The sequence below is a fragment of the Pieris napi genome, chromosome 5, assembly GCF_905475465.1.
Source record: "Pieris napi chromosome 5, ilPieNapi1.2, whole genome shotgun sequence".
NCBI lineage: Eukaryota > Metazoa > Arthropoda > Insecta > Lepidoptera > Pieridae > Pieris > Pieris napi.
In genome coordinates this window covers 10,201,939-10,214,109 of record NC_062238.1, presented here as the reverse complement: position 1 = coordinate 10,214,109, position 12,171 = coordinate 10,201,939, and the positions used below count along the sequence as shown (strand labels likewise).

The 12,171-nt window shown below is 33.5% G+C and overlaps 1 long non-coding RNA gene across 1 annotated transcript; it reads right to left on the bottom strand.

Annotated features, from left to right (window-relative positions):
* Positions 1–6,709: 6,709 nt before the first annotated feature.
* Positions 6,710–7,254, bottom strand: LOC125049591. Its single transcript, XR_007117029.1, has 2 exons — positions 7,063–7,254; positions 6,710–6,801 (listed from the first exon to the last, which is right to left on the bottom strand). It is a non-coding gene; the product is annotated as an uncharacterized LOC125049591 (long non-coding RNA).
* Positions 7,255–12,171: the final 4,917 nt, after the last annotated feature.

Below are 12,171 nucleotides of genomic sequence, written 5' to 3'. Positions count from 1 at the left end.
CGCAGGATTTGTATTGTAAGTCTAAACTTTATTTTTATTTCTTCTATGCTCCATTTAAATAAGCCTAAAGAAAGCAAATGTTGCAATCGGGCGGGTCATAAATTACACTCCACAAAAGTATCGTATAGTAAGTAAGTATAAAATAAAAATATCTATTACGAAGAATATGTCATTCGCTTATCGCGGAAATTCGATTCCGAACGACTGCACAAAATTGTACAACTAATAGAACAGTATTTTTTAAATTTTATGATATTATGTGTGTGAGTGAATGAAACACTTTCAATGTGTTATGAGATCTTGATAGATTAACGTCAAAATATGGAGTTACGAAGTTCGCCGTATCAGCTAGTAAATTATAATAATAAACTGATTTGTAGGAGATGAATAGCATGACTGTACGAGCCAAGTCTGTACATGTTGCTCACTCAGGCTTTCTTAGTTTTATTAGCGTGGCGATTTGCAAAGATAAATCCAAAACAATTGATGTAATAAAGGCGTGTGTAATGTATAAAGGTATAACATAAAAATCACGTTTATTGATTCTATATGTCATTAATTAACTAACAAAATTACTAATAAGTTTATAAAACCTAAATAAAATATTGTTTTTCCTATGTGATGCAGATGAAGTGAGCAAAGTGAAATGTATTAGTAACGCTTGCGCGCTCCCGTGACCTCATTTTGATAATGTATATAGAAGTTACCTTAAAAATATACTTTTTAAATTGTTTAACAATAAAGTGTATATGAACAACTTTATTTTTTGTATCGATATGTTATAAATACTCTAAAGTGAAGCATATAAACGGTAGGACATGTCTAAGACGTAATAACGTGTTTTGAGATCAAAAAACAAATGAAATCTAAGACGTAATAAAACGTATTTAGTAGCCGAGCAGACTTCAGAGACTTCAGCGTGCGACTCTCATCCCCGAGGTCATAGGTTCGATCCCCTAGCTGTGAAAATTTCTTTCTATGTGCGCATTTAACATTCGCTCGTACGGTGAAGGAGAACATCGTAAAGCATGCCTTAGATCCAAATAGTCGACGGCGTGTGTCTGATCACCAACATACCTATCAGATTGACAAATTGTCATGAAACAGATTTAGAAATCTGAGGCCTAGACCTAAAAAGTTTGTAGCGCCATTGATTTATTTTATTTTTTTAGTCCAATACCCATATAGGGTTGTAGCGCCACTGTTTTATTATTATATATGTCACATCAACAAGACGTGTTCTCGACTAAAAATAAAATGCACAAGCACTCTCGCAGATAAAAGTATTCCCGCTTCAAAACTCTCATACCTCGCAACCAAATACGAACATAATCTCAATAATTACCTCGTTAGCTGACCTCGTTTTCCATTCTGTTTAAAATAGAACTTTACATATAAATAGATCGAGCTTGGAATTTTGTCACATGTTTTTCATAACAAAATTAATAATATAACAAAAAAGAAACAAGTATTTTTATTTCTTACAAAAGAACAAAGTAATCTTAATTATATTATTTATTAATTACATCTTTTTAATGCTTTAAAAAATTAAAAATTACTTTTATTTATATATTTTAAGCAGCAACATACGGAAGTTAGTCCCCGATTAGTTGTTACATATTAAGGTAAGCATAGCATTGTGTCTGTGTTGGATTAATTGTCTTACGTCTCCGCTAATATTGTAAAAGCATAAAATGTTTTTGTGTTGTCAAAACCAACTGGATTTAACAAATTCCCTATTGGGATGCTACATTATCCCTGAGTAGTATTATCTCTAATACCTTAAGAAATAAATGAATATATTACAATATTTTTGTCTATAGAATAACTAATTTTAGATTTATTTATTTTATTTTTTTATTAACTGTATTTTAAATTTTTGTCTATACATACTTTTATTTATTATTATTGTTATTTTCCTGTAGACTTTACTTTTTTTAGATATAGTAACGGGTTGTTTTGAGTTTTTTTTTTGTTAATAATTTTTGCAATTCTTGTACTCGCTACCCTCTGACGGTGTTTCTTTTTCATTATTCCACATTAGGGTTGCTTGGAAGAAATCGCTTGTTGCGATAAGGCCGCCCGTTGCCTTATAACTTTTTGTAACATGTTTTTTGTACTTTTGTTATGTGTATGTTTGTGAATAAGGTAATAAAGCATAAATAAATAAATAAAATACTTTTGTAACGTGGGAAATAAAGGCCATTATACGAGTACGTTTATATCACCTACTTTTAAACAATCTGCAAGCACGCACACCTATTATATTCATAGATAATAGATAACCATAGTGACCTCACGGCAACCGCACCCTTGGACACGTAATACCAGTTATTGTCCGGTGAAGTGAAAGGAGTTCATAGAATATGATAACATTTAATGCAGATTTGTTATTCAGACAACTACTGAACAATTTGCATACTGACAACAGCTGTTACATGAAAAGGAGTGCCCCTGAGTATTCCTATATATAGGTACGTTTAACTGTAATCTGTGGCATTTGTTATCCTATTCTGTTTAGGCAGTTGTATAATCTGTATCATACGGTGTATAATCTGTATTCTGGATTGTCAAGTCTTATGAATTGTCAAGTAACTTTTTATTTTCGAAATTTGACAGTGCCCAAAGTGTGTGTTTTATACCTAAGATCACAATAAAATATATTGGAATATGAAAATGGCGTCAATAAAAATTTACCGTTTTTTACGGTATAAAATTCGTATTTTCGTTTAAAAGCTTATAAATTGGCCCAGGTAGCTGTTACCACAGTATCTATGTTATAAAACCTTTTTTCATATTTAGAGAGTATAAAGACCTACTAACATACTACAAACAGATAGACCGAGGTTTTGATCATTAAAAAAAATGTGTGGTCTTATTAGGTAAACGCCATATTCATCATCTTTTTAAATTATATTATTATTCTACGTTTGTAGAAAAAACGAAACTATCAATAAATTGAAAGTTTTATTATCACACATTATTTAGTTAAATAAAGTTTATTTAAATATCACAAAAGAATTATTTCTAGATACATAATGAAAGAAATGGATTTTTTTTTTAAATGTTGACTATGCTAACTTCAGGATGTCGGTTTTTTGTGATTTACCCTAACGCGCCAAAAGCAGTATAACTTCATTAATTGTCTACATTTTTGTGGAACCTTGTAATGGAATCTGGAGTAGCCTGGTTCTAAAAGTTTATCCAAGGATTGGAGGAAGATCGTTACAATAATAAACTCTGGTAACACGTAACTTCCAATAGCGATAGCGATACCGATCGCGATGCATTAACATTTTCTCGTGGTACGAAATTCCAATTGTGCAAAATCAACGCTTTGCTTTGCTTGAGTTAACATTAATAACATCAATTTTTAACAACTTTCTTTTAAAGATTTTTCTGTTTATTTAATTATTAAATATAAAATTGAACTAGCTATTGACGTTTCAGGGTGAGCTTGCTGATTTATTTTCTCACAAACTTATATATTTTGTTTACAAGAGACACGTGCACTAAGCTTATTTTAATTTATTCTATTGAGATTCTTTTGTATGGCTAATTAAGTACATATTTTAGTATCATGCTGAACGTGACATGATGAGTTATCCTTTGAAAGACCCCGTATACAACTATTAGAGCACTATTGTGCGACCCCTCACATCCTGTCAAGTATTTTTTATATGTATTACACACTAATAAACATTACAGGTATAATCTTTACAATATTAAGCTAATCCCTAACTTTCGTATTAACTGACGTGAGACTGATCTAAAATTGTCGTGATTCATGTGCACTTTATATATTTCATGTGACCTTTTGTAGTTTAGTTTTTTTTTGTTCCTGTTTTAGTTTTGTGTAAATTACTATGTGTATTATGTATTTTGCACTTCTTGCTTACCGTATCAAATTTAATATATTTTCTTTTTTTTTTCAACAGTGGATGCTTGGAAGAGATCGCTCGAAAGCGATAAGGCCGCCAGTTGCCCTCCTTTTCATTTAATTTTGTCAATTTTATTATGTCATCGCAACGAAGTATTAATAAATAAATAAAATAATTTTACCACCTAAAATATACATTTTTTATGTAGTAGTCAAATAACAATTTTATTTGTTTCAATCTTTAACCAAAAGTTCTCTGCCTGTTACATTAATACAGTACCTATTTTCACCCAAAGTTCCTTGTTTATTTGTGAAGTTCATTCCCGAACACAATGTTTCTGCGATTTATTTCTTCTTAGGAGAAGAATATAATTTTCGCCGGTCGATCTAATCACCATCATCAACATAAATGGTTTTACAACACCATCTGGGCCTTAGACTCCTCAAGTATGTTTCGCCATCGTAATCTCTTAAATGCTTCTTGGGTCCAACTTGGAACCCCTATTTCGAGTTCCTTGACCATCCCACCAACGCAGTCTCGGTCTATGCACATGTCCCACATTAAACCAATCCGATTATTCCGATCGATCCACTCAATCCAGTAAGTAGATCGAAAAAATTACAGTTCGCTAATTGTGAATATGCTACTACGGTTCAAATATAAGAGTCTCCTCCAACTTCGATTTTGTTCCCTTTGGAGTAGAGACTCTTGAGCCGTGGGGTTCAAGTGCACAGGCGTTTATTAAAGATTTAAGTTTGTACCTGGTAGATAGTACCGGTGACCCCAGAGCTGGCGCTTTTCGCGCTCAACGAATAAGTATCGCAATACAACGAGGCCATGCTCCCGGCGTTAAAGGTTGCCACAGGGACTAAACTTTTATTAATTTTAATTATTACTATGTAGGTTAAGTAAATTGTAAATACTGTATATTTTATTGTTATGATTACTAATACTAAATAATATATAGGTCAAAATGAACGTACTTATTGCGATAGTAAATTACTTTGTAAAACAAGTTTGTGAACAAATTATCAACGTCCAAGCATTTGATAGTTAATATCGCTGTATTGCAAAACGGAATCTGTAGCGGAACCGTTATTAGGTATCTCGTTATCATAATCAGCTATCTCTTGAACGAATGCAACCAGTCACGAACCGATTTAACAATTCTCGATGCAGGTGTTTACTTGGTCAGATGAGAATTGCTTTAAGTATATTCAGTAGTAAGTGTATTCAGGCGTAGATAGAACTATGTATATAACAGAACTTAAATTGTGAGAGGCGTCCATGCGTCGGGTCTCTCCCTAAAATATGGCGAGGGGGCCGATGGCTGGCCATGCGTCATACTCGTGAACGGGTGCTACTTGAGGTGACTGGTCGTACTTTAATTCGTATGCGGTGATGTTAGTTATTTCGACTATGTGTTTGCGTGATGTTTCCACGAGAATGTAAGTGCGTGCTCCTATTTCACCATGCCTCCTGCTGATAGAGGACAAGTCTTTGTTTTTAATTTATGTTATTATTATTAATTACTTAAGATGTCATATGGAACAATGGTGTAATGGTTGCTCCTTACAAACGTTGTGAAAAAAAAAACATGGCTATTAAAAAGAGTGGCGGAGAGTTTATTGCCAGTTCTTCTCTTCCGTTCTACGCCCTTGATTTAAGAATTGACACTAAATGTAAAGTTAGAAGCATTTCATATACATTTTTTTTTGACGATATTAAGTGTACAATGTTACCTATAAGATTAAATGATTTTTGAATTTTTTTTTGAGCGAACTATAGAACTTAAATTGTTTATAGTTCTAGGTTCATCGCGGGAGCAATTTTTCGTAACACAGAAAAACCTATAGCCGTGAATCGACTGCATGACCTCAGGTTTGAGAGTACGCTTAAGCCACTCGGTATTGGGATAAAATATGTTAATAGATTTATGACGAATATAAGACATAGTACGATATTTATTTAATCTGTTCTGAATGTTTGCATTTTTACTTTTATGTGCTGTAAAAATTACGGTGCGTATTTTAAATGTTAAATTGAACTTTATCCAACTTAAATTTACGTACAAACTGAAGTAGCTAGGGGAGACCGGGTACAAAAGTAACACTTTGTACTTCACACTTGATTTGTGGCTAGGTTTTAATATTGTCATTAAATTAATATAACCATAAATAAATTAAGTTTATGTTCTTTACACTAGCAGTACGATTTATTTTACTATGGTGTGTTTTATATGAATAACAGAGAGTTAAAAAAAAAACGTCAGTTGTTACTTTCGACCACGTAGGCGGGTCGAAAGTAACACGTTGTGGGTCGAAAGTAACAAGAAGAAGAGGTTGGTAATTAATACAATATTATATGTAATACTTGTTTATTATCAACAAGTACATATTTATGTAAAAAGTAAAAGTTCTGCATTCTGCATCCATCCGGCATTGCCAGCTCCGGCACAACCAACAGGTCCCTCAAGTATCATGTGGTCTTGGAATTGTTTCAATGGGAATACAAAAAAAGGAGGTATGTGTCCTCCTTGAGCATTAATCGCAGCAGCAACAGTTACTAATCTTCCACGTTCTGCTGAGGTTACTGCACCTACTTGTTCAGTTCCTTTTTAAGCAACAATCGTGCTAAGTTTGGACAGTGGACCCCTGTCTCATCCATATTCCAGATATCTTTTGGATCAAATTTGTACCTATCAATTACCTCAGCAAGATTATCAAAAAATTTGCTCACATTATGTTCGTTGAAACTCTGAGATCTCAAACAGAGGCTCGGGGGCCGTTTTAAAAAACCGTCAACCATTCATTACCAGCCATTTCCAGACTATCGTGCCACCTTTCAGAAAAAAAATTATCCGCCGCTTTTCTATACACTTATGTGTCGTGTAGTTGTTCTTATGCGTTGTCGCGGCATTCTGTTGGGGTAAAGGTAATTAAATCATTACGGGGACAAAAGTAACTTGTTACTTGTGTACCCATAGGACTATGTTACTTTTGTACCCTTCATCATTTTTGTTGAAACATGAAATATAACCTAAAAACGGAACGTGCTAAACAAAAACAAATTTAAACAATGTACAATCAATCTAATCAAAAATAGATATGCAAACATTCAGATTACTACAATCCTTTTACGACTATGTAAACATTAAATAACAAAATATCGAAAAACTTACTTTTGGTTTGTAAAACTACGTAGTATCCTCTCACACAACCTAACAGTGCTTTAAGTACGCGGCGACTAACTACAAGTGAGGGGGGCGCTTTCAGCTATCGCCTGACGGCGGCGAAGCTGTGTTCGACCATTGGATGAATCTAGAGAGCATTTGTTACTTTCGACCCGCCGTTACTTTTGTACCCGGTCTCCCCTACTAATAGCGTATCTTAAGTGACGGAACATTTTTATAGCTAATTATTCGTTTATTAATTCGACTGATATACTATACAAATATACTCTAGTATTGGATTTAGCACCATTGTATATTTCAGATTAAATACCATAATATTCAAAGCTAAGAGAACTATTTCAAAGTTTCGAATAGTATGCAGCTTCCCAGGCATACTGTGGATAACCAGAATTTGACATGAATTCGGATTCTCAACTATTTCGGGTAATTCTTAGTTGCACCGATTTTATTGTAATCAAGTGCGACAGTTATTGAAAAATCTACCGTCTTAATATTAATAATTTATTATTAAAAATTTATCATATTTATTGTAACGTATAGGTCAGATTTTTTATATACAACAGGGGGCAAACGGGCAGGAGGCTCACTTGATGTTAAAAGATACCGCCGCCCATGGACACTCTCATTGCCAGATGGCTCGCGAGTGCGTTGCCTGCCTTTTAAGAATTGGTACGTTTTCTTGGACCCTAAGTCGAATTGGTTCGGAAATACTTCAGTGCGCAGCTGGTTCCTCATAGTGGTGGTGCGCGGCAGAAATTGTCTTAAAAAATGCTAAGTTGTGGAACGACGAACGTCAAAGTAAACGACCTAAAAGTTTTTAATCAACAATAGATCTTACTTTGAATTACTCTGTCTGTAAATGTTATTTGTCCGCTTAGAAATGACTAAATTACAGGTGATCCAGCTGTTTTATACTGGATCAGCTGGAGGTTCGCGCTCGACCATGATGTTGACATAACTTGCTCGTAAGACAAATAAGACCCAAAATTGCATTGAAAAATGATTCATAAAACTGCAGACACATTGTCTGTCACGTGTTCGGGTCTTCATAAAACCAGGTGTTTTCTACTTACGGTACAAAAATTTTACCTACTCCGATATATAAAACACATTTACGATGTTAAAGCCGCCATTATCCTTTAGCTGCCCATAAAATCCTAAATGGTAAAAGCGTAGGTAGTAATAGAATCTTAGTGCTCGGAAATTGGAGACAAGTTATTACTCCATTTATAAATGAACAGCAATGAGGCGAAATTTATTTCTATTGAGCAATTGAAGTGCACCAACCCTGAAGTCGTGTGTTCGATTGCTTGCTTTGCTCCTCCGCATATAATTTTTTAAGGCAATTAATTCTTTATCATAAAGAAACAATCATGAGTAAAAACGACGGCGGGTTTCAGGCACAAATCAATATAATTTATTCATATAGGTAACACAATGTACTTATGAACGTCAAAAAAGAAATACACATTAAATGCTTTTAATTTTATATTTACTGCCAGTTCTCAAATCAAGGGCGAGGGTAGAGAAGAACTGGCAATGAACTCTCCTCCACTCTTTTTAATCGCCAAGTTATTTGTGTTACCATTACACCATGTTCCACATGTCATCTTAAGTAATTACATTAAATAAATTAAAAACAAAGATTTGTCCTCTATCAGCAGGAAGCATGGTGAAATAGGAGCACGCACTTACATTCTCGCGAAATGTTAGACAAGGGAGAAAATGCCAAGTAGCGCCACAATGTTTTAATATAATTCTACGGAAGTGATTGAAACGATGCGTTTTACAATTACAGTTTAAAACAACTCCATAGACAGTAGACACGTCAAACAAAAAATCAAAGTCAGCCGCCCCTAAACCAGTTCTAATGATTATACTATTAAAGGTGTAGTAAAAAATTAACGAGTTGACGGCTCGTTTCAACTGCCTTTTACGACAATAATTGAAGCTTTTCTATGAGTAGTTTAACTGTCATTAAAGTACAAATTAAACTGTCAATATTGGAAAAGTTTCACGAAGGTGCGAAGGTTTAATTAATTTTCCTGAAAGTTTTAAGAGAAATCAGATTTTTTTTTAATTCAAAAATTGTGTACACTACACATTTCCTTCAGCATTTCCGAACCTGAAGTATAACTTACTTAGTGTACTTTATTTGTTTTAAATATGATATACCTGTAATTTCTGCATACCTACTACTCGACCACGGCGGCTTATCTCTATACACAAGAGGCGGACAGGACAGAAATATATTTTATTGATTAACTAAAAATAACACCCTCATTCATACAATATATAGTCTAATTGCTGTAACTAAGGTATTCATCTATCTCTTTTCATCACAGCGTAAATACAAATTGTCAGAAAGAGACGAAGATAAAATTAAACAGACAAAATATTGATTTAGTTTTTTGCGGCATAGCTTATTCCTAACAGTACTCCATCGTACGGAGATTTAAAATTTAGTACGCTTAATTTAATCACATTCTACCGGACGTTTCATGAATTTTCAATTAAACTGCTTCCTATGTATTTAATTTATCTAGTTATTATAAAGTAATTTATTAATATGTCACTATGGACTAGTTGCACCTGCATTAACGATATTAAACTCAGAGAAAGCTGGTTGTGAAAGTACTTGAAGATTTTATATCAAGATAATTATGGTTATCATTAATATTTTCAATATGTATGTGCTACTTCGTTATAGATTGGAATGAATATATACATACATACTTTCAAATAACTCTAACGGTAAGTAATTCAGAGTCGAAACTCAGCCATAAGACTCCCATATGTAACACATGCCAAATCGAAGTATATCTAATATATAAAAATTTTTGTGACAATATTCGTTCCTATACTCCTCCGAAAAGGCTCGACCGATTCTTATGAAATTGTTTATGCATATTCAGTAATTCTGACAATCTGAAAAGGACTGATGAAGATTTAATTACTGGATTGGACTTTAACTCATGTAAATTGTTACAATTACGTATTTTTTTTAAACAAAATTTGAAACAGATTTAAAAAGTTTTGCGTCGTTATTGCGATACTTATTCGTTGAGCGAGGAGAGCATCAGCCTTGCGATTCTGTTACTCACTTTAAGAACTCTCACAGCAGTTTGAGCGCGACCACCGCTGTGAAAACTGACGCTGCGAAATGTGAGTTACAGAATCGCAAGGCAGCTCTGGGGTCAAGGAAAAAAATTTGTAAATATTATTTAATTTGATTGATATGTTTAGGTTTTAATAAACAAGTTTTATATAACAGAAGACGTTTAATATCAAAATGTACATCTAAATTATGTTAGGTAGTACATATTAAGCTAACTTTTGCAAAGGATTAGTTCTGCAGTTATTGTGGCGAGAATTATAATATCTAGTTGCATTCTGAGGCCGGGAAATGCAATCACAGTTATGTGCCAGCCCACAGGCACTCTTGACATCCAAGCCACGGAATTCGTTTGTGTGAGGAAGATAGTTACAACTGTGGTCCCCTGTGCCTGACCGTCTGTGATTTGGCTTAGTTTATTCAATCGTAGTTTCGTTTCTAATCTTTAAACATTAATTTTAAATATTACTTGTTATTCTTTTCTTCGTAGCATTAAACAGGTTGTATTTTTTATCAATAACCTTTTTTACCTATGGAAATTTTTAATTAATGACCGACGCGTTTCACTTGCAGTAATATGATCAGCCTTTTTGGATAGACCAGCCAACTGAGTATTAAAAAGAAATCATACCAGGTTTCTCAGATTACTGCGTTTATCCAAACAAACATAACGATATGAATAATTACGAGGATAACTTTATTTAAACGTTATTTATTTATTTCGTAATCTTACAGCTAACATAAATTATATATAATAACAAACAGTTACGCTGAAAATATAGCCAGAGATTGTATATCTATGTATTCCATACATTTGAGTACAAAAAGGTTTAAAACTTTACAAAATCAAACAAATAAAAAATTATTCAATACATTCAACTAAGTAATACCTAATTTGGCTGTGTTGTGTGATGGTAAGGAAGGTGTTAAAGTGAGGGTAAGTACGTGAAGGTATGCTCATGATGCAGGTGATTTTGCGCTATGGATATTCTTGTTATAACTGAGCATTCCTAATACTTTTTTTTGGTTATAGAGAATAGTGGGCAAACGGGCAGGATCATCTGATGCTAAGTGATATAGTGGTGGTGCGCGGCAGAAATTGCCTTAAAAACGCTCGTTGTGTAATGACGGACATCAGGGTGATAATATTAGATACAGTACATCAGTGTTGCCCAACCTTTGTTGTGCCATGCCCCACCGTAGCCTTTCGAAAATTCTTACGCCCCCCTATGTAACACAAATATTTTTTAGTACTAAAATATTTAATTGTTCACTTAACAAATTTAGGGATTAATTAATAGGACGAACGAAACACAATAAGTAAATTATCAAAACATATGAAAAACTGAAATTTAAATTCCGTTCGCAATTATTATTTTTTAATAAATGTTTCGAACATTTATTAAAAAATAATATAGCGCTCCTAACAATCAAATTGCCTCCCCTGTGGAGCATGGGCCCCACGTTGGGAAGATCATCTCTCAAAAGAGCATCTCTTTCGTGTATTAGTAAGTTTCAACTACTCGTGGCAATAAGGACTTGTTATCTAAACCTAATACAAAATTTCTTACATTATACCTTTTAAATAGCTTCGCCACAAATTGCCCGATCTCAAACTGCAAAGGAAACGTTCTTAATGGTACCTTTGCTTACCACAGTACTTGTTCGGGCAATATTATTTTAATGTTTTTCTCTTTAACCGCATCTATTTAGCTTCCTCTTGAGACCACTAAGAGGTCAACATATTAAAATATCCTGCGGGCGTTTTATGATTTCATAAAAGGGTAATCGTTTACCACAAGAACCGCTAAATGTTGTGTTTGAACCTAAGATTTTACAGTTTCAATACGGAAAATTATAGGAAAAACATATAAAATACCATTATAAGTACTTACCAAATTTTTAAATTTATTTTAGTTTTCAATTTTTAATTATTATTATTACTAAGTAGATGAATGGTAAATAATAATGGCTATGGAATC